Source organism: Myotis myotis, unplaced genomic scaffold, assembly GCF_014108235.1.
Source record: "Myotis myotis isolate mMyoMyo1 unplaced genomic scaffold, mMyoMyo1.p scaffold_m19_p_10, whole genome shotgun sequence".
In the NCBI taxonomy this organism is placed as follows: Eukaryota; Metazoa; Chordata; class Mammalia; order Chiroptera; family Vespertilionidae; genus Myotis; species Myotis myotis.
Window position 1 is genome coordinate 52,577,833 of NW_023416314.1, and position 23,668 is coordinate 52,601,500.

Here is a 23,668-nt window from a genome sequence, read left to right on the forward strand (position 1 = left end):
TGACTAGAATCCAACCCGGGACCCTTAAGCCCGCAGGCCAATACTCTATTCACTGAGCCAAACCGGCTAGGGCAAGAGAAAAATCTTAAAAAGTAAAGACTATGGCTTCAAAAATGCCCTTCAGGTTGCCTAGAACTTGGTAAGGCTCAATCACATTACCCAATGACCTGTTTGCAAAGTACAAAAGGAAATATTTGCAACCATGCCTCAGAATGAGTTCCATTAGAAACCTACGCTCATCATTTTTTAAATCTGTTGCATTTTCTTTTTTTCACATACTGTAAAGCATCTTTATTTTTCTTTGTCTGAATTTAAAGAACTACTTTTCAAAGTAGCAAAGAGATTGTGCTCAGTAAAGTCAAAATCACAAATAGCACTAAAATCCCACTTTGCATTTGAATGGATATATTCAAAATAGACAATTTCAATTAGTCTCTTTAAGGTGACTAGAAACAACAATTTATTAAAGTAGCAGGGATAATAGATCAATTCAAAGGTTATCTTGTGAGATTTTCAGAGAAGAAAGAGATCAAGGAAGAAGTTGGAATCAGAGACTATAGAATGTTTGCATAGAAGCGTATCATATTTTGTACTTTGAATTTACCTTATATTTATTACGCATATGTCATCACTGAACAGCATCGAATCAATCTACTTAAATAATTTTGGTCCAAAACAGTTTAAAAACACAAAAACTCTTGAAGAATTCCATTATATCATATTAGGCTTCTTCAATACATGGTGCTTCCATCCAGAGAAACCTTTTAAAAGCTTCATAGACCAGGAGAGCTTGGTAAATAAAATATACCAGTGAATTCCTTGCCACCAGACCAGAATGTTCACAGATAGAGCACAAATACAAAAATAGAAAATTACAGAGCAGCAAATTCAAAGTTAGTTAACGAAGATGCAAAATTTTCTAAAATATATACAACATGAACTGTCAATTATTAGATTTTATTTCACTATCTATCTTAAATAACGACAGGTTAAGGTGCTAACCAGTTCTTTATAAGAAGAATCAAGCATCTCCCTATAAATGCAGAGATAACTCTTCAGATAAAGATTTCTATCATTTCAAATAATTGTTTTTCACTTGAAACAGAAAGAAAGAGAATGCCACTACACATTTTTTATGCAATTAAAAGATAAGGAAGAATATTTCAGAGTTCTTTAAGCGTTGTAAAAAGAAAATTTTTCCAATATTATGTACTGTGCAAGTTAGTGAGGATGACTAAATATATTAGCATTATAAAGTAGAAATAACTGGGCGGTTGGTATTTTAAATGTAGTTTATTAGTTTATAATAGATTACAGCATCTACAATTAACCTCAGAAAATAATTCACATCTTTCCTAAAATTGAAAGTTTTTTTGAGTGAATAGTAAAATATGAGTGACATATAAGGGGTCTTAGAGGAGCAAGAAGAGAATCTGAATATAAACAAGCCATCATTCTGGTAAAAGGAAATACAAACAACTGGAATAAAAATAGTTGATGCACAAAAGCCATAATGAGGGGGTAGCTCAAAAAATAACTTCTACTTTGAATGGTTTGGATGAAATACAAATTATCCACAGAAAAGTGTGGACTGGCATAAATGTTTGTACAAAATTATAAGTGTATTTCAAGAAGTATGCAAGAGGCAACCGCCTGCATGATGCACAAGGTCCCGGCGATGCTCTGTTTAAGTGCTAGTGCACAGAGTCCAAACCACTGCATTTTAATTACCATGCAGCCTCAGATATATTGCCTTTGATATGGAAATGTTCTTGTTCTCTCATCTTCACATATGGTCTCATGCACAGAAATCTTTATCTGATTCATAAAAAATAAACTAGAATCCAATCTCAACACCTGACCTCAGTGCTTAGAAGTTTTTTACTAAGCATGGTGTCACTATAAAAAGAATGGCTAATATTGGTGAAAAGTTGGATATTTTGAGCAATGATATGAAGGATTTGCAGTTAAGAATTGAATCGATACTGTTTCTCTGAGGTTTTAGGGTTTCATGTTCCCTTTTTGAGATTACCACAGATTTGAGGAAAAACAGGGCAGCATCCTTTTTGTGGAGGTGAGAGAGTCCGCAGTTATTTAAATTATATAGCCCCATCTTATAACCTCCACGCACATTCTTTAATTGATATTTTTATCCAAATTATAACAATGGGTATTTAAAACTTGAAAAGCTCTATCAAAAATCATACCACAAGTTTAAAACTATTTCCAGTTTAACTAAATGTCTAAACAAAGTAATTCACTGAAAAGCTTTTACCCTCTTCCACAGAACAAGGAAAATAAAAACACTTTTCCTATAAATGAATAATGAATATGTAATGAGAGAATGATGAAAGTTTCTGATATAATTCTTACCAAAACAATTAGTTTTCAAATCACAGTTGAAGAACCTCATGTGAAAACGATAAGCTATACATTTAAACTGTGCTTAAATCTAATAAAATTGCTTTTCATAGACTATAGTGGTATGGCAGCTTTTTTTTTTTACTTGAGTATGTTGAGAGTCAGAGTATAATCAGCAGAAAATGTGGAGTTAGAATAAAGACAAAATGTTCAATGCATTATTTTCCTTGTTAGGAAAAAAAATAATAGAGGAGAGCCATATTTCTTAAACAAGAAGCAATCCAAATGCAAAAATAGTCTATTTCCTCCTCTAAAAAGCAATGAATATGTGTTCATATTTTAGCAAGTTTCTATAATAAAATCTGTTCTCATTAAATCTCATATACCTACATAACTTGATAATTCTGAAATAACCTAGATTAGTTTCTTAAAAAACCAGCAATATGACCCATCTAACCTCATGACAGCAGATAATACGTCCCATCTGCAAATCATCTTGCTGTATGTTATCTGTGTTTTATCATTTCTAGTACCTGTCTGTGCCTGATATGGTACTCTCAGACACATTAGCTTGATGGAATGTTTCACTTGACTTCAAAAACATCAATTGATATATATGCACCCCTAAACTATATTTAAACAAACAGCTCTTATATCAACCAAAATTTCAGTTGTACTATACTATACTTTTAGAGAATGCTGTTTGTAAATATTTGAAAAGTATATATGAATTCTTTGACTAATAAGAGAATTCTTTCAAACTTAGAGGTAAATAACATAACAAAACTGAAAAGTATAGAAAATATTAAAAGTAAGGCTTAATGCCAATGTATATTAAAACCTTATTAAAAGAAAATTCATTTATTCCAGTACCTATTGTGCTAATTGAAAAAGAATTATTTAAAACATCACTAATTTCTTCAATAGAAGATGGATATGTGTAGCAATTTTATCGGTGACCAATAATTCAATAATTCCTTTTTTAAAAGTCAAATAGAAACAGACATAATGCCACCAAAATTGATCATTTATGTTTTGAAAGTAGTATTTTAAAGCTTTAAAAGAAGAACTTGCCAGATATGGTCATATTTTAAACATATGCTTTTCCCTTACTAAGAAAAATATCTGTCGCCTTCTGCTACTAATGAAAAAACATCCAACAGACAATATAATATTCCTACTGAATGCCATTTCTTCCAGTTATTATTACTGAATCCAGTATAGAATCAGCTTAAGGTATAGAGATAGTGTCTTATTAATTAATATTTACATTTATTTTTCTTTATAGTATAATGTTTCGAGTGTTATAGTTAGATATTATACTATTATAGGAATTTGTGTCATGCTCCATAATAACAAACTCATAAATTTTGCATTTAAAAAACATATACACCAAGACAAAGTTCCTTCTGATTACTTCCAAAAAAAACCCACTAAGAATAGCATTAAATAGGACAAACAATGAAAAATAAAAAAATCTATCTATTTTGCTACTATATGTGAGGGGATATGGTGGGAGAGCAAAGGAGAAAGGGGGTGTTGATAGTACCTGAGAAAAGCAGCCGAGGATGTCAGTTGTGCCTAGGGAATTAATGACCTAGCAATAGCTAGGTCCTGGCTACTCACTGCCTTTGGTAATGAACTAGATCTAATAAGTGTGGTGCACACTTGCTTGCTTTCAGAGTCTGAAGGATTTTTTTTTTTTTTTGGTTGGTTGTTGTTCTTGTTGTTTTAGGATAAGGACAATCGGTCTTGAGTTATGAGGTTTTCAAAAGTGTAGGAGAAAAAAACCTACATGCCATTAGGCCTACTGTTCATGTGCTCACATATGTGTATTCGGAAAGATGCTCTCAAAAGTATATAGATCATACATTCATGGTCTGATGAGTATTAAAAAATCAGTCATAACTTTTGCCCTATTATAAAAAAATGAAATATTACATTGGTTCAATAAAAATCAAATGCAACTAAGGAAAACCATGTCCCCACTTCCCACCTGAAAGGTTACACTCTTGCAGCCATAGCAAAGCTAACCCTATCCCACTAAACTTATGGGTGGATTTAGGATGTTTGCTTGTTTGTTTTAAAATAAAGAGAACCTTCTAGTAGGTATCAGGGGAGGAGGGAGCCTGATGAAAGTACCCAATGCTGAGTGTTGGATTCCACCCTGACTGCACAGATAGAGGAAAAGTCGTGTTCATGGCTGCAGAAATCTGGCTTCCACCAGAGAACATGCAAAAGCTGACCTGCGGGTGAGGCTGAGAAGCCAGGTAGCACTCTCAAGAACCAATCTGGGTACAAACAGGGAGAACAAGGCCACTGTTGCTAAGAAGCCCAGGCTGAACAAGAGTGAGACAAGGAGAGGCAGCAGATCTTTCCGGGCTCCCCCACCGTGAACACGAGCAGCCCCAGGGGGCTAGGCCCTGAGGGGAGGGGGGGACAGTAGCTGCAATCAGGACACAGATACAAATTTGCTGAGTGACCTCTGGGGCGGGGGTGGGAGGGAACACAGAGACAGGTGAGCAATCCAAACTAGAAGCCTGAAGCCCCTACTCAAGCCAGGATACAATGCCAAGCCTGGACTAGTCCTGGTGGATTAGAGCATAGAGGGACACTAACAGCCCCCCTCCATGGGCGGGGTGTGCAGAGTCGGTATACTGCCAGATTCACACAACCCAATCACGCTGCACCCCCTTTCCTCTTCAGTCTGCACCCTGCCGCCAGTTTACCCCTCTAACCAGCAGTTCCCCCTCAACCGAAAAATAAAGAGAGCTGAGGAACTGGAAAGTCGAGAGAGAGCAATCAAAGCCAGGGCTACGCTGTCAGTCTCCCGGGGTGCAGGGGCCTCCCAGGGCTGTCCTGGCTGGTTTCACCCTTCTTCGGAAATCCTGCAGCCCAGGACGGAGCTGAGTAAGGCCAGGTCGGCCAAGCCCGTGCCTGCGGGCCTGGGGCCTCAGGGACGAGGTGCTGAGTGCGCAAGCTAATTATACATGTGGCATTTGGGCAGCCGACTGTCCAGTGACACCTTACCTTATGAGGAAACGTCAACCCAAGCAACTGTTCAAAACAAAATGCCATCGCGGGATCAGCTTCGCCGGCTCTCAGCCGTCTCGGGATTGCTTTTCCCACAGCCTCTCACACTTAGCGAAAGAATGTGGCCTGAGGAGGCCAGCCGTGGGGGGGAGGGCCCGCCAGGGTTGTGGGGGACAGGCGGGGAGGTCCTTGCCAGGTGTCCGTCCCGTCCCCCCTCGCCATGGACCAGCTCGCGGACCCAACCACTTGACCTTTTTATTCACCAAACCCTCCTCCTAGAAATAGACTGGGCGGGGCTGCGTCTGTTCTCCTCGGGACCCGGGACCTGGGCATGTGACTATAAAGGGCAGGAGAGAGGAGCCCCTGCGGAGGCGGGGGAGAAGGGGCACTCGCGCATCCCGACTCCACTGGGTTGTTGCCTGGGCCGCCCGGCCGGGGAGAAGGGCGGGCCACCAGAGTGCGCGCCGGGGTCAAGCGCCCCGGACCGGACAGGGACGTCATCCTAGTGCCCCACTGACAGTGCAGCCGGAGGGAGGCCCAGAGCCCAGCCCAGTTTGCCGTAGCGACGGCTTCGGGCCGTCTCCAGACCGAAACTTCAAGCACGGCCCCCAGAGGAGGTCACACGCACAGACGCGGACGGGGACAACCCATCTCGCTCACAGCGCAGCCCAGCCAGCAGAGTCGAGTCGTAGGCTCATTTTTAGTCCCCAAGTAGGGGCAGCATGCAATATCTGACAATCCATACAAACAAATGTTTTCAAACTTGGTCAGCCTAAGAGAACTTAAATAAAACTAAAAACACGCCGGCAACAGCCACCTTTTATCTGCTCGGAACACACCAATTCTCTTTTTTTTTTTTATCTTAAAGCTCCTCGGAGCGCCGGGGAAACAGTCCAGGAAAGGGAGCTAATCTGCCCTCCGCAGCCGCAGGCGCTCCTCCTGGCGCCCGAGCACAACCCCAGCAGACTCTGCACAAGCCCCTTCCTTTCTCCGGCCGGCCCTTTACGGGAGAAAGAAGAAAGCGGCTCCCCCGAGAGCAGCCGGGCTAGGGCCGGTGGCAGCACCGCCCCCGGGCCTGGGCCGAGCCCCGGAGTGGCAGGTCTCGGTGGGTCTGCAGAGCTTGCAGCGGCCGGCGGGCCCGGGCAGGGCGCCGAGAAGGACGAAGGGCGCCGGCCGGGCTCAGGGACGCGGAGTGGGAGAGCACCGCACCGAGAAGTGCCGGCTACTGCGTGCGGGGGGCCCGGGATTCCCAGGCCGAGCCCGCGCCCCGCAGGGCTGGGCAGCCGCTAACACACGCCCCCGCCGGGCCCCGCACCTCTGCCCCAGGCTCGCAGGCAAAGAGGACCACAGATTAGCACTTGGGTTTCGGATTGTCTTGGAATTCGGTTTGTTTATTCCAAAGAGATCATAAAAAGTCATGTCCAAAATTAAGCGTAGGGGAGAGGAAGCGAGAGAGCAGAGGGAACTGGAGGAAACGCGCGCGGGGTCCCGGGAAAGTTGCGGCGGAGCAGCGGTGGGGTGAGTGTGGAAGGAGGAAGGAAGCGCATGGGTTTTCTAGCGACCCGGGTTTTCTTTCTGAACTCCTCCCGGGAAACTTCACCCCGGAGGAGAGCGCCACGGAGATCCTCGACTCTCGCCCGCCCTCCACCAGCGTCAAACCCACAAATAGCCCAAGTTTCCAAACCAAAATGGGGGTGGGGTGGGGGTAGCGTTAAGAAGCCCAGAAACCGAGTGGGTCCTCCCCACCTCCCGCACCCCAGCCTGGCTAACACTGAAGCGCTCCGGAAAACAGCGGCATCGCAGTCAGTCACACGGCGAACCAACCCAACACTTTTCAAGAAAACAAAATATTCGCTGGGAAACTTACTTTGCATTTAGTCTCTATTCTTTGGGGGGATGCGGTTTAGGTCGGCTCGTAAGGAAAGCTCGTTTTGTCCAGGTTGGATATTGTCTACTTATGGATCAGCCCTTGGGTGAAGGTTTATTTTAATTTATGGCTTATGCATTCTTTTAAGGTCGATTTACATGACCTCCGGCTACAACTAAGACAGCCGAGGAGGGCACTCCAGTCGTCAGTCGGCCAAACCCACAATTAAATCAGCCCTCCCCCTAGTCTTGGTGTGACTGGGACTCTCCCGGGGTAGGCTGGTTGCCTGCTTTCCTCTTTTTTCTCTCTCTTCTTTCTTCACTTGTCTTTTTCCCTCTTTCTCTGTGTCTTTCCTTTTTTAATATCACGGAATAAGATGTGATATCAATTTTAAAGTTTTGGTATAACTTTCTCTAAACCCAAGCCTGCAGCGATAACGAGATACGGCGCTCACAAAGCCCTCGGGATGCTGCCCTCTTGTGGGAACAAAAGGCATTACCACCCAGCGGTCCCATCTGAACCCTCACAGAGCACACACGCAGAAGCTGTGTGTGAGAGAGAGAGAGAGAGAGAGAGAGAGAGAGAGAGAGAGAGAGAGAGAGAACGAACTACACACGCAGGCACAAGCTTCTTACATCACACACTTGCGCAAACTTCAATGAGATACCTACCTCAAACTTCATGGAGACTTAAAAATTCATTCTCTAAGCCACCTGACTTCTTTTTCATGTCATTCCCAGTTATATAGGTTAGAATATCTACACAGGGAAGTGGAGGAGAAGGAGTAAGGTGGGCCGAGAGGGCGGACAGATTTCCGGACGAATACTTAGGATGGCGATAACAGCTTTCTGTTGTCAAAGGTTGCGCTGTCTCTCTCCCCTGCTCTCTTTGCCTTAGTGTCCTACGCACAGTTCTCTACAGCTACAACATGTGTTTTCTCGGAGTGGATTTTGGGGCTTGGGGGGCGGCAAGAAAACCAGAAACCCGCCACGCAGATCTGTCACCGCCTCCAGAACAAGGCACAGCTCTCCCAGAGGGGGATGCATCCTGGGGATCCGCGTGTCCGCCGGCGAGCGGCAGGCGCTCGGGCCCCTTTCTCAACTCTACTCCCCCTCTGCGTCGGCCCCGCTGAGCGCCCTCCTCCCGCTCCTCCCGCCCCCTCTCCCCTCCCCAGCCTGGCTCGGAAACCCGCCGGGGCTGGGCGGCCGCGACTCCCGGCCACCCGCTCCCTCGCAGGACTCCGCGCGCTCCGCTCTAGTTCCTCCGCCTGTCCGACCCTAGCCCCTAAGTCCCAGCTTAGGAAAACTAGCCCGGGAGCTGCCTGGAAGGGCGAGGGCGGAAGGCGCGGGGGACGGCGGCCCGGCCCGGGGTTCCTGCCCCTGCCCCCTCCGGTCCCCAACAGGTAGCTCACAAACGGGCCGCGCGCGCTCTCGCTCTCCCTCCCTCGCTCTCTCGATCGCTCGCTCCGTCCCGGTTACCTGGGCGGGCTCCAGGATGGTGCCGCACGGGAGGGCTCCTTGTGCGCTGCGCCTCGAGAGTAAATGGCATTAAAGAAAAAGGGAAAGATACGAATAAAAAAATTTTCTTAAGGAAAGGGAGTCGATGCGAGGTCAATTAGCACAACCCCGAAAGCAAGGGAGCGGAGCCCCTCCACCCCCCGCGACGCCGAGGCCGGCGCAGCCCGTTAACTCTAGTCTGCGGGGGTGTCCCGCCTGGGGCGGGGGAGCGCTGACCCGCAGAAGTTTGCCGCTGGGGTGCCGGGAGGTGCGCGCAGAGCGGGTAGACTAGGGATTTCCCCCTTGAAACAAGTGAAGGCGATGGTTAGTGCTGTCAATCTTGGCAATCAGTGTGAGCGGCCATGTCGTAAGTATTCAAAGCATTTCCCGTCGTGCAACATCAGAAAGTGAGTGGCCAGGGCATTGATCTGAGCGAGGGAGAGGAGGCAGGGCTCCCCTCCCAGACAACACAGGCAAGATGAGACAAGAGGCGAGGGAGGCAGCGAGCCAGGCAGGGAAGCTGGGAGGGAGGGGGGAGGACGGGGGAAGAAGAAGGAGGGGAAGGCGGGAGGCAGAGGCAAGAGAGCAGGAGAAAGGGCAGAGATCGGCGTGAGCGGAGGTTGGAACTGTAGAAAGCGCCCGGGAAGAGAGACTGAAGCAACTTACTAGAAGGGAATTGGAGGGGGACAAAGCAGAGGGAGAGCTTGGGTCAGAGCGGAATGGTGACAAGTATAAGGTGCGAGAGGGGCTGAGGAGTAAAGGGCCCGAGGAGCGCTATTAGGACTGGAGCTGCTGGGAGGAGGAGTCAAGAGGAAGGCAAACTGAAGTGGGGGAAAGGTAGACAACTGGGGAGAAGGAAAGGACAAACTGGGAAAAAGAGAAGGTAAAGTGGGAGGGGGAAACGTAGGGGTGGTAGTTTGTGCTTTGAAAAAGTTATGTGACAGAGGAGGGATGGACTGAGGGTTAAGAAATACTGAGATACAGAACTGGACCACAGAAGTGAGTCATGAGAGATACAGAGAAAGGGGAAGGACGGGGGCTGAAGCAGACCAGAAGAAGGAAAGAAGGATGAATATTAGATGAATAATAAGGATGAAGGAAAATGAAAAATGAAGTGGTAGAAAGAGTAAAGAAAGAGGTGCAGGAGGCATAGATAATGAAAACACACCAGTTAGTAGGATCTCAGTAAATGGGAGAAGAGAAATGTATGTTAAAAGATGCAGAAGGGGAAACTGAAAAGGAAAAAAAGAAAAAGCAACTGATATAGGGGATTCTTAGCTTATGTAGCTGGCAGTGTTCTGGAGGCCATGTGGATTATGGAATTTATGAATGAAAATTATTATAAATAACAAGATGTACGAACTACCAAAGAAAAATGATTATACCTTTACAACAATAAACAAACAGTTCCACATGAATTATATGGATAAGTTTGTGTTATGTGGACTTGAGTGTGTGATATATGTGTACTATCTCAAACTCTGTATAGGAATATATTTGGAGAAACAATTTCAAGAGGGGTCGCTTAGAAGTTATACAAGATGAAAAGAATTTCAGTTACCTAGGACAGCATGTAAAACTCCAAAGTCAGATGTAGAAAATTATGTAAATAAGACTCCCAAAAATAAATTAGTGAAAGATTCCTTTGATGCATGTGTAGGATAGATAAAAGATTTGAAGGGTATAGAATGGCCTAAAGAAAAGCAAAGACCTGGAACTTTATCTCAGTGCAAAAAAAGCTGGGGGACTTAGAAGTGAGAAAATGATCATACGTTAAGGTAGTAGAGATACAGAGTATAAGAGACATGAGAAAACCAGCTTTGACAATAAGAGACACAGAGATAACTATAGGCAGTGTGTACGAGGGGAGGTTGACCTGCCTTAACCCAGGCTCAGAGAAAAAGACTAGATTTGAGAAACTGATGTCAGTGGAGACTCAAAAGTACATCAAGATTAAAAACTGGGAGAGAGGTTCTGACATACCAGCATAATCTGCAGAGGTATGTGGAAGGAGAGGCCCTTACTCTGTAGAAACTGATATGAGATGGCCACTTTGCGATACTTCATAAACAGACATGAAAGAAGATATGAACCAAGAGAGAGGGGTCAGAAATTTTGACTAGAAAATCCAGAATATTCATGGCAATCTAAAGTTGCCATTTGGGGGAAGACCTCCCACAGATAAAAGGTTAGGGGGAGAAGGCCTCATCTTTGTCACATTAACTTTTCGGAAGATGGGGAAAGTAAGCAAGCACGAAGATGGAACAAGCTAAGTGTCAGTCATACACTGGCTTCTTCAGGTATCCTTCATGTTTGGTTTCATATGGATTCCAGAGAAGGAAATAAGGGTGGGGGTGACCACCTCCAATTAGTGGGACATGAGAAAGAGCTAGATGCTTCTACCCCAATAAGAAATATGATACTTGAGTACTGGGAGTTAGGAGCTGCAAGTTAAAGTGACTTGATGACTGTAGCTGAGAGGAGAGCTAGTCCCCACCAAAACATTGTGTGTCCCCATTGCTCACAGCGATTTTCAGGACTGAAAGGTCTGCCTCTAGGCACGAGGTAGGCTAAGAGAATGCCTAACACCTTGCATGACAGCTCTTTCCACGCGTGCCCAAAACTGGCTTGCCCTTGACCTCCAAGACCCTAGGGGCAAACCCAGATGGTGTTTCCAGCTTAAACTGGGGTCAGTCTCTTCTGGGATTTGTTTTTTGTTTTTATTTGGTTTTGGTTTTTGTGAATAGTGTGGCCCATCGCTGGGATCCAGAGCTCTTGGGCCGCCTGCCCTGGAACTCAACCACAGGAGCCAATCTCTCCAAAAACTCCCAATCAAGTGACCTGTCCTAATGCTTGCAGAGTTAGGGCAAAGAGTAGAGGTGGTACTTTTAAGTCTCAAAGCCTGAATTCTCAGGCAGGAGCCACGGAGGAAGGTGAAACATCCGGGGAGGAAATGGTGGTGTTCCACTGGGTTCCTCAGAGTTGCTGCGACAAGTTTGGCTTTTCAAGTACCGGCGCGCATCGGTCTCTTTAAATCACATAGCACTCGGGAACCTGGGGGGTAAGACTGACCCTGCCGACGAGTTGCAGGCCACTGGCAGAAGGCAAAAAAAAAGTTAAAAGAAGAAAAAGGCGATATTATCGAGATTTCCCTGTCTCCAAGGCCCTAAGAATGAGCCACGATGTACTTCCCAGGAGGGAGCTACAGGATTCCTCTTTAGATTTTATCTAATAAGCTGATACCAAAGTAGAAAAATAAGGCAGAACCCGGGGCTGGTCACACTATTAATCCCCAAAGTGAGGGAAGTAAAGTTTGGGGTTTTCATGCCGCACTTCAGGCTGTGCACAGGGTGACACGTGGCCCTGGGGGGTGGCGGGGTGCCCTCGGGGGTTTTCCCTCTAGCTTCCCGCATGACCGTGCAGCGCAGGGGCTAGGTGATGAGCCCTACACTGGCCATCAGCGCGGGCCTCTCCACCTGGTCCGCACTGCCCTGCGGGCTCTGGAAAGTCCCGGAAGTAGCAGAGGACACCCAGGCTCCGCGGCCAGATTAAGGGCGCACAGGCTCATTTTCCGTGCGGGTTGGAACCCCGCACTGGCGCAAGAACCCCGGGCGAGAGCGAGGGGGAATAGGGCGCAGATAGGAACTTACTTACATGCCCGCAGCTGGCTGTCGCTGCCTCCGTGCTGTCCAGATGTCCCTGCGCACCGCGACCGACCGGCAAAGGCAACCAGGCTTTGCTAAGTTTGGCCTCGCACCTCCAGAGAAGAGGCGCGAACCCGCAAAGGGAAGGACTGTGCGGTTCCTAGAGAGGGGTCCCCCTGGACGTAGGCAGGGTAATGCAAGGACTTCGGCTCCTGAAGTTCACATTTAAAGCACCCACGCCCAAATCAGAACAACTGCTAAAAACCTCAAATGCTCGCTTCGAGTCTCCTTCCACCAGCCAAGCGGACAGTTCAGAGCTGCATGACTTCATCTTCAAATCCCTAACTTCTTTCGGGAAGGGCTGTCTAGCTACAGTATAGATAAGATCAATGTAAATGTCTTTACTTCCAAAATGCGGGCAGTGAGAACTTTTGCTGAAACGAAGAATTAGTGAGAGTATTTTTTTAAAAAAACACCAAAAGGGAAGAAAGTTGAAAACTTTAATGACAGCATGGAGAAAAGTTTTAGCCACTGGTTTCCTTAAACAGGGAGAACAAGCATGCCAACGCTCCATCGCACTTCATTTCAGTTTGGTGGAACCAAATAACCCGAGCTCCCCAATAACAGTGCCCTTGGGACTCTGCCTCAAGAGGTCGGAACTCGAGTTCCAGCAACAAAAGCCAAACACCAACTGCGAATAATTCTCTGCATCTAGAAGACGACATTTTTGCAAAAGGACCAGGCATTGTCCCTTGACTTTAAGTGTACAGAGAATAGCATTACATTTCACCTGAGCCTGCGCCTTATCCTGTTGGGAAGACCACAGAGGCAGCGACAGTCGCAGAGCAGCACCGTCACAAAGGAGGTGGGGGAAAGTGGTAAAAATGCATGAACTTTTTACAAAGGAAAATCAAGAGAAATAAAAAATAAGTTCTACAGATATGTCTTTCCTGGCTAAGGAAAGTTCATGTTAAATGTGTGTCTGCTGTCTAAGGCGCAAAGCCCAGGGTAGGGGAGTGCATGGCTGGAATCTGCATGCTGATAAGAGAAGGCTGATGTACTTACAGTGACAGAGGGCAGGCTGCGGGAGAAAAGCTGTTTGTGTTAGCCTGCGAGTTACCCAGGGCTGCAGTGAGAGCAGAAGGGAGGAGTGGGAGTGCCAGTCTGCGTACACCTTCACCGCGTCTCATTACATCTGCCAGCCTCTCTCTCCCTCTCTTTCATTTCCACATTCCCTTTGTTCCTGAAAAAAAAAAAAATCTACACGTCACATCAGAGTCCCCAGATGCAGTCTACACCAAAGAAAAAAATGAATAATTCAATCAAACTGTGCATAGTCTCTAAGGCAATAAATCTATTGCACTTAAAGAAACGAAGGGTAATTACCACCACGGAATTAGAATAAGGCCAAAGACCCGAGATGTCGTTGAGTCTCTGGGTAAACTAACTCCCCCATCAAATAAAGTTTCATTTATTGAATCCTTTTGACATCTCAAATGAAAAGTCAGGGAAAGATTTTTAACTTATTTTACCAGGATATTCACTTCTGTTTAAACACATTTTAGAAAAGGGTAAGAAGAAGGGGGGGGGGCTCCCAAGGGATTCAGCATAAGAGCGGGCACAGGCAGGAAACCAGACAATGTGTCCGAGGAGCCTGTCCGGGTCCATTTCTCCACCACCCCCACCCTCCACCCTACCCGCCCCTCTCCACCCCCCTCCACTGCTCTTTAATCAGCTGAGGATTGCCCTTCACTCGCACCCACCACCGCAGTTCCGCGCGAGGGAAACTGGAGTGTGAGAACTTACCTGCAACACCAAGACCCATGAGAAATCCCGCTGCCCTGCCACCAACACCCATGCCATCCCCATGCACCCTTCCAAAGTCCTGTAACCGTCTACTTCTTCCATCTGCCTAAGGGAAACTGTAAACGGGACCCCCCCCCCTTCCCCCAATTGAATGGAAGCTCTGTACTGTACCGACTTCTGGATTTGCCCTGGGTTTAGTTTAGGGAATGTCTGGAAAGAAAAAAAGGGGAGGAAGAAAAGGGCGGGGGGCAGCTCAAGCCTTGTCCAAGTTAGTCAGAAGGCTGTGTTAGGCAGGAAAGAGCCTACAGGAGAAACAGCTGGGATGCAGACGGGCTATGGAAATCTCAGTTCTAGGAACCGTGTCGTGCCCTTTCGTCCGGAGGTAAGAGTGTATGATTGTCGCACGTTTATTCTTTCGCTGTCTGTGTGTCTCTCTTCCCCAGCCCCGGTGACCCCACCCTCCCCCTCGGGTCAGCTAGCATGCACCCCCGGAGAAGGGCACAGCAAGAGGGCTCTATTTTCCAGGTCTCTCCACTTATCAATTGTGGGTGTCACTGAAACGCTATTAGCAAATCTTCCACCGCTGCCAGCAGCCACCAGACCCCGGCCCTCTGCTGGTTGCGCACTGGTCGCAGCATCTCGGGCTGCAGAGCGTCCGAAAACCCCAGCCCTTGGGGGGATGCCAGCCTGAGGGTTCAGGTGATGCGGGGGAGACGCGGCGTCCCAAAGGGTTCCGCTGACAGTATTCACCCCATCACCATCTCCCGCGCTTGGAGACACACACACACACACACACACACTGCCATTCTGACCGAACTCCTCATCTGAACTCAAGTCCCTTAACAGTCAATTCAGCCGGTTGGGGACCAGCGGGAAAACTAGGATGATACGTGGAGGAACTGCGAGGGTGCCAACCTGCGACTGGGCCGAGCTTTGTTTACGTGCCTAAGTCGCCACCTTGAGGTCGAGCGGAAGACTGCGCCTGGCTCCCGCCGCCGCGATGAACCCTGCTAACACCGGCCCCGCAGCCTCGGCGACTGCCGGGCACCGCTTTATAGGGAAGCAAAGCGGGGCGCCCCGCGAGCGGAAGGGGCCGCCAGGTACCGCCTACCCTCCAAGAACCGGACTGAGAAGAGTGAGGGCTGAAACAGCACACTCGCTGAAACCCATACCGGGAGCCTAGCGAAGGTGCACTCTCCCAGCAAAGTACAAAGCTTCGGACTAAAGAGTCTGTAGCTCTAGGGCAGGCGCTGCTGCCCCGAAACTTCAAGCAACAACTCCCAGGGCACTGGCGGAGGATGGAGGCAGCTTCCTAGCGGCTTGGCATCTGCTCCGTTCCTGGCCTAGGACCGAGCTCCCTTTTGCAGCGGCCTCAGCTCAGCACGGACTCCGCGCAGCACTCCCGGGGCTCCTCTCCCGCTAGCTCGCCACTCTCGCCACTCTCGGGGCAGGAGACAAAGGGACTCAGGGGCGCGGCCAGACCCGAAGTCACTAGCGATGGGATGGGGCGGGGGAGGGGGGTGGAGGGGTGGAGGGGGGTGGTCAGGGAGGTAAGCTCCCTGACGAGAACTGCGCTTAAGCGAGGGACGCCTTGGCAACTCCGCCGCCTGAACACTCTGTCTATAGTCGCCCATTTCTCAGGAAATCCGTCCTTCTGATGGTCTAACAATGGATTCGGTAAAATAATAATGATTGTTAATTATATCAGCGATTTTCAACTTTCCCACCCCTACCTCTATAGAAACACTTTTTCACACACCGTTCTTTTTGCATGCACGGCTTGCATCGTAAGGATACCAGGCTTAAGAATCCCCTAGCTAAAACCTGAAATAACTTGTGTTTGTTCTTTGTTGTGCCTGGACACTGCCTCCAAGGCTTGGGGAAGTCCACAAGGCCACTCCAAGTCCATCTTCCCCCGTGAATAGGGCCCCTTCACTCCGGAAAGAGTGCCTACTCAGTCATATCCCTGTTACTTGGGTGCACAGACATTGTTTAAAGGTAATGCTTTACAAAAGAAGAATTGTATTTATCTCAAGAAAAAGGACACTCAGAAACTATTTTGTGTAATCTGAGGCCATGAATCACCCCTTACTGACGCCAGCAGGGGTCTTTCAGTATTTTAGTCAGCATAATAATAATAACAAATAATGAAATAAATTAAAATTTAAAAAGAGAACCACAGCAACCCAGTGCTAATAATGGACAATAGTAATGTCTTTTCAAAGAGAAGCAACAGGCCCCCAAACCAGACCCTATTCCTCTGTTTGATGCCACAGCCTCGCACATTAACATTGGATTGCTCCTTCACTGATGTGGAAAGCTGAGTGTTATTGAATACAGTACTGAATTTTCCCAGGGAATCCCAATTATAGAAACACCTGTGTTAAGTAATGTTATTCTAATCCACTGTGAAAACCTAAGTATGTAATAGCCCTCAAATCATCTCATTTCTTAGTTGCAGTGGGGTGGGCCAACCTCATGGAAGAACATTAGACTCTACAATGCCCCCAAGAACCTTATCTGGGGGGGGGGGGGGTCTTGGTTTTACCAGACCGGACCCTGGCAGCTCATTTTCTCTTAAATGGAAGGATATACACATGAAGCTTAACATAACTGACAGAAACTAAGCCTGAGTAGAAACCTCATTTAAAGAAAATCAAATCAAAGGCCAATGACTATAAAACTGGAACACATGGCAAATGGCACATGTACAGTCAGGCACCAATTCCATGATCTTTACATCAAAATCCTAACAACCTGGGAGAAGTTCTCATTATTCTGAATATATACTTCACTTTGCTATAAATAGAATATCAATGGCCAAATACGATGAAATAAAACCATTGTGGTAGAAAACAGAAAATTATAAACCTATACCAATTCCCTCCAAAAATACACATCAGACTTAATATTTTAAAATGCCAGACCCTAATACTTTTGAAATGCTATCTGAAAGAAAATTATGTATTAATGAAATGATTGCTTTATAGCTTAAGGCTGCCAAAACTAATGCCACTAAAAGATCTAGATGAAAAGTGAAATGTTTATCACTCATCCAAATGTTTGTCTTACAGTGATATATAGAATTATATTTCTAAAAGTGATCTAGATAATTACATAGGTAAGCATGTTTATCGCAAAAACCACTGAAAGAAAAATATGATAGAGTTATAGGAAAATCCAACCACAAAAATAGACTTTATTCACTAAAATTCAAAGGATCTCATGGGATAGCATCCTTCTGAGATATCATGTTACCTTTTCACCATCAAGTAATATTGTTAAAGCATTTGCATTCTTTCATATGTGCTTCTCTGTGTTTAAAGAAACACTGCTTTCCAAATCTGAGGTTTATAATCCACTAAGATGATTACCATTTCATTCATTATACATTTTAGCCACACCTGAAACATTTGATAAATCATATAGATCCATTTCAGTGCCTAAAAAAGACAAGCAAGGGATACAAAAATAATGCTGTAAAACTGCTCACTGATAAATATCAAATAATAAAACAATAATTTACTAATATTACTAGTCTTTAAAAGTTTGATGATTTACCTCATAAATTTTATGCTTTATATATTGTGTTAACATTGTTTTAAAAATAGTTTGATTAAATTATCTACTTTTAAAATTTGTTACTTAAAATTTTTCTTCCAAATCTCAAATTGCTATTTTTAAAATTTCTAAATAGAGGATTTCTTTTGTTTGTATGTGTTTTTAAATATCACAGTTATGTTAAAGACTTTTGCTTGTTTCCCATCTTTTTTATTCACATATAAGTATTTACTGAGTGCCTAATACATGCAAAGCAAATAATTAAGTGTGTTAACTAGGGATCCATCTTTTACACTATTATGATTTAATAAATATTAATTAAAAACCTATTGCATATATACTGAAAATTAATATTTTAAAGTTATTGCAACAGATCTTTTTAATTTAGGATGCAATGTATTATTGCAAAAGCCTTCTTAATATATCACTGCCAGAAATAGTTCATTGACATTAATGACTTGATTACTGGAACAGAAAAAGCCTGAGGAAGTAAAGCATTTATTTCCTAAAAAATAAATATGGCAAAAGATTTAGAGTTTTAAATTAATTGTTTCTTTGCTAACAAATACCATTTTCCTTCATTGTACATTACAATAGGAAATATGTCTAAGAAAACTCTGAAAATGATTTAAAAAGGGACATTATGTCTAATTCTACATTTAATCATGCATCTTTTTTAGATATAATATAGCCTCTGTTGCTAATAATTTCAATTAATTACTACAAAGCAATGACCTCAAAATATCTATAAAAATATTATAATCCTAAAAGTAATATTTAGAAAATAAATGAGGACAGTATGTGTGTATTTCTAAATGATAAAAAATAATCTAAAGACATATACAACTTATTCTTCTTGATAGGATTAAGAGGACTCTAAAGAAGGATTTAAATCACCAGTTTTCCTAACAATTAGCAATGAAAAACAGATGTGTACAAAGCTGTTTCATACACTGTCTTAAAAGATGATAAGAGATGGTTTGTGGGTAGTAAGAAGGAAGAGCCAGTTAAATGTGTGCCGGGTGTATATTTAAAGAGCATTTTCATTGGCTTAGTTATTGTTAATAGTGAAAGAAAACATTTTGTGCTGCACATACTGTAAGACTGTGACTATAAAAAACTGCCATCATAAAGTCCTCAAAAATTCTTAAGATGTAATTTACAAAGATAATAATAACACGGAATTATTTCACTTCACTGAATGCTACCCATTTGCATACCAGGACTGTGTACAATACAATCATAATGCACATTCATAATAACAAGGACTTCTAACACTGTAACAACAGCATAAGATCTGTGTATTAGACAATCTATTCTACCAAGTTTACTTATTTGGTGTGAGCTAGCCAGGTGTTAACTGTCTATACAATTGAAGACCAACCACATTAACTACTAAATTACCATTGTGAGAAAATATAATGATAAAATTGCAAATCATGTGACCCTGCGAGGAAATAACAGTATTATCTAGTAGTACCTATCTAGTATTATATTGGAAAATGTCAAATAAATATTTTTAAAGTTGTATTTCACCGGCCTATACTACAAAAGAAACCACTTAAAAACATAACTTATGTTTAATTATTTTTGATGTTATTATTTCTTGAACCATAAATCATGCTAGGCATTTTTAAAATGTTTAATTATTAAATATTAGTTTGGATGCTTTTATTTTCTGAAAATGAATCTAATAATGAATCTTCATGAAGCATTTATCTCCTGCCTACCTTTTATTAACTATGTATTGTTGTCCACTACAGATACTAGACAAATTCTTATTTTGTTTATTGTCATGTTTCTTGTCCTTAGTCAGCAGAAAATATATCCTAGTAAGAAACAGAAATGCAGTATTTATATTGCCCAGGTGAATTATTTTCTAAATTTACTCCTGATATTTTTATATTAGTCAAAATAGAAAAGATATTTTTGAAACAAAGAGAAGAGAAAGGCACAATATTGCAACAAGTACAATATGTAACAGTACCTAGATTGGCACAAACTGAACAAAAACATCTAATTAGGAAAAATTCCTGAATATATTAAAAAATTTACATTTTTTACATTTTTTAAATTAAAATTGTGTTTAATATGAAAAATGCAACAGAAGATAATTACTTGTCCTTAAAATTTTATTAAATATTCAATAATGCATAGGCACTTATTTATGTGAATATTATTATTGAAATTGAACATATTTTACTATGAAGCTTCAATTATCTCCCAGATTATAACAAAGTATGAAAAATATTCAAGTAGTTGACTTCATTCGATTAAAAACGTTTTTAAAATATATGATTATTTTCATGAACATTACAATTTATATTAGGAGCATGACACTAAAATACAAGGAACTGCCTCAAACCAGTTACATTTTGGTCCTTGTCATTATGTTAGTTAGAAGATTGTTCAAATCAACAGACTTCTATTACCCTACCCTTACAACCCAAGTTTAATATATTATATAAGAAGGAGAAATCTATAAAATGACTTCAGTTTTCAAAATCAACACCAATAGGAAGTCTCTTATACATTTTAAGTTTTATGAGTGAGATTACAATGTTTTTGCCCCCGTTCTCTTTTTAAAATAATTTTTAAAATAACATTTTATCCATTAATGTTTAAGAAATAATTTTGCAAAGTCAATAAGTGATTTAATTTTATCACTGATATTTTCTTATGAACATACATTATCTATTTGGATGTGATGATAAAAATTGCAAGGACTTCCTGGGTGACAGGAAGTAGAATATACTATAATCGTCAGCTGTGGAAAACTCTTTAAGTAAAAGGTGTACTCAAGGTTTTCACCAAAATCAAATAATTATATTTAATATCAACATAACTGTGTGTAAGGGATAATCCAATATAGTTGTTTTACTTTTTACTTTTAATCCTTTAACCCAGAATTTTAGCAATTTTGTAACTTTTCCAAATATAGAAATGTAAAAATTAAGTACCAACACACCTTTCCTGAAATAAGGCCACATAGATCTAATCTGGGAGTCTATGTATAGGATGTGCTTATTTTATTTAAATTCATTAACCTTTTTGCCATAATTTTATTTGAGCCACTTTAGGTATGACTATCACAATTTTGTAGACTTGTTCTTATTTTTAATATAATTCCCACTGTTTTATAAATTACTTCTACATAATTATTAAAAATACTATTTGCCTTTTATCATTTGACAAATCTGAGCACCTGAAATGTGAACTTCTTCATTCTGCTTTCATCTGTGTGCCTATATTTGGAAAAGCATGCAATCTAATTTCTTTCTATTTGTAATTAGTATTTCACAAACAAGGTTTACATAAAACAGCTAATATTCTACTGCTCTATAGTTACACAATGAGTACTCATATGCTACTTATAACTATTTTTGTGGCATCCTTAAGTAAATTAAAAATCCTACAATGAGCTAGGAGCAGTTTATCCAAATAATATCCAAATGTGCAACACATGGGTGCTAAGATCTAAGCTAGGTAAAAAGAATTGTGATATCTGGATTCCATGCGCATACAGTTCACAAACACCACATCATTCTAATAGATGCATTAAAAAATGCATCAGTCACATGAAAATGAAGGGTCATTCAAATGCCACAAAACACAGTACACAAGTAGTACGAGTATCATCTTAGTTTTCCAGAGGGTATAGTGTTGTACATTAAGATGATTTAGAGTATCAGATTGTCTTAATATTACAATTTTGTTTCTCATTGACTATGTATACAAGTGACTAGCATATAGTTTAATAATCAGCTTCTAAAATAATTTATAGAAATCTATCAACTGCAGAATTTATTTCTGATTGCCAAGTTTATAGTACCCTTAACACACCTATCAATAACCCTGCATTTTAAGTTATTTCTACCTCCTAAGTACTACTTCTACATTTACTATTGAGAAAATTAAAGCATCTTATAGCAGACATCCTAAGAATGCCTATACACAGAGATTCCCATGAAATTCAATCAGAATAAAGAAATCTTGATATACTTTTAAAGCTAGTGTGATTTATGTCATTGATTTTTTTTTTCTTTTTGTCCAGGATCTGATTTCTTTTAGGCCTTAAGAATATACATATCTTCACTTATTTATGAAAATCACTGTAAGTATTTCTTTTGCTATTTAACTGCATATTTCTGACTAATGTGCTTAGTATATTTTAAGCTTTGTACATAAACTGCTTTTTAATTTAAAATGTTTTTTTTTTAATTTTAGACATTATCTATTGTCTTCTTGTTTTGGCAGGGGAGTATTTAATTCTTAAATATCATCTCTCCCATCCTCCCAATATAATCACATAACAACTCTTGTCTAAATCAAGTCAATGCTTACATTATCACACAAAGTAAATTTTGTTCATAGCTGAGCCAAGTAGTTTACTACAAATACATGTCATTTCTTTTATAACATTTTTGTTTCTTCCTATTAAACCACAGTTTATAATAATTTACTTAGTTTTTATGGACTTATTATAACTTTTTTCATGTTTTTGCCTATCAGTATTATTTTTCAAATTGTCAAATATATAATAAAATTTTTTTCTTGGAAACTGTAAAGGTTAATTTTATGTGTTGGCTTCACTAGAACAACATGCCCAGGTACCTGGGTAAAACATTATTCTGGATGTTTCTGGTGTTTTTGGATAAGCTCAGCCAGTGTGGCTCAGTGTTTGAGCGCTGACCTATGAACCAGGTCACAGTTCAATTCTGGTTGGGGCACATGTTCGGTTGTGGGCTCAGTCCCCAGTAGAGGGAATGCGGGAGGCAGCCAATCAATTATTCTCTCTCATCAGTGATGCTTTTCTCCCTCTCTCTTCCTCTCTAAAAATCAATTAAAATATATTTTTTAAAAGATTAACATTTAAATTGGTGGACTTCAAGTAAAGCAAATTACCCTCCATAATGAAGACCTGAATAGAACAAAAGGACCAACTCTCCTCAGAGTAAGGGAGGATTCTCCAGCAGACAGCCTTCAGATTTGAACTGGAACATCAGCCATTCTGAGTCTCCAACCTGCTGGCCGACTCTGCAGATCTTTGGACTTGTGAGTGTCCACAATCTCATGAGCTAATTCCTTACAATAAATCTCTTTCTGTATATATACACATCCCATTGGTTCTGTTTCTCTGGTGAACCCTAATATAGAAACCCTGTCTTTCCTCTCAAATTCTAATTGATTGCTCTCTATGCCTTTACATAATAGTCATCCTGGTATTTGCCTTTATGCTTGCTTGTGTTGGATTCCATCTTTCTCTTTTTTTGTTTTACTTAACTCATTTTATTGGAGCACATTCTCTCTAATAACTTCTTTAACAAAAAGGATGCATAAGAAGCCCAGCTGGTGTGGCTCAGTGGTTGAGCATCAACCCAGGCACCAATAGGTTACCAGTTTGATGGGTTTAGGGCTTGATCCCCAGTAGGGGGCGTGCAGGAGGCAACTGATCAATGGTGCTTCTCTCTCATCTAGGTTTCTATGTCTCTATCCTTCTACCTTCCTCTCTAAAGATCAAAAAAGGGGAAAACAATTTTTAAAGGATGCATAAGTAAATTTTAGTTGTTGCATATCTGAAAATTTATCTCTCTCATGATATTCACTTGATAGTTTGGGTATAGAATTCTAGGTTGAAATCATTTCCCTTCAAAAATTTTTGAGCATTATTTCATTGTATTCATGAAATTCATGCAATAGGGGCTTGGTCCCTGCCACCGCTGCTGCGGTGGCTGCCTCTGCCTCAGCCCCCACCACCGTGGCTTCATCCAGAAGGTCGTCCAGAAGGACGTCCAAAAGGATGTCCGTTCTAATTAGCATATTATGCTTTTATTATTATAGACATGAATATTGAATATATATACATATATATTATATATTTGTTAGAAAAATGAGATTAT

At 42.3% G+C, this 23,668-nt stretch overlaps 2 long non-coding RNA genes across 2 annotated transcripts in view; one reads left to right on the forward strand and one right to left on the reverse strand.

Moving 5' to 3' along the window:
- Nucleotides 1-7,486, reverse strand: part of LOC118664868 — a 164,185-nt gene extending 156,699 nt beyond the window's left edge. The window contains exon 1 of the long non-coding RNA XR_004970438.1: nt 7,262-7,486. This is a non-coding gene — a long non-coding RNA (uncharacterized LOC118664868). The remainder of the gene's footprint in view (nt 1-7,261) is intronic.
- Nucleotides 7,487-14,466: 6,980 nt separating this feature from the next.
- On the forward strand, nt 14,467-22,828 carry LOC118663497. The gene is made up of 3 exons (XR_004970063.1): nt 14,467-14,589; nt 21,823-21,882; nt 22,633-22,828. It is a non-coding gene; the product is annotated as an uncharacterized LOC118663497 (long non-coding RNA).
- Nucleotides 22,829-23,668: the final 840 nt, after the last annotated feature.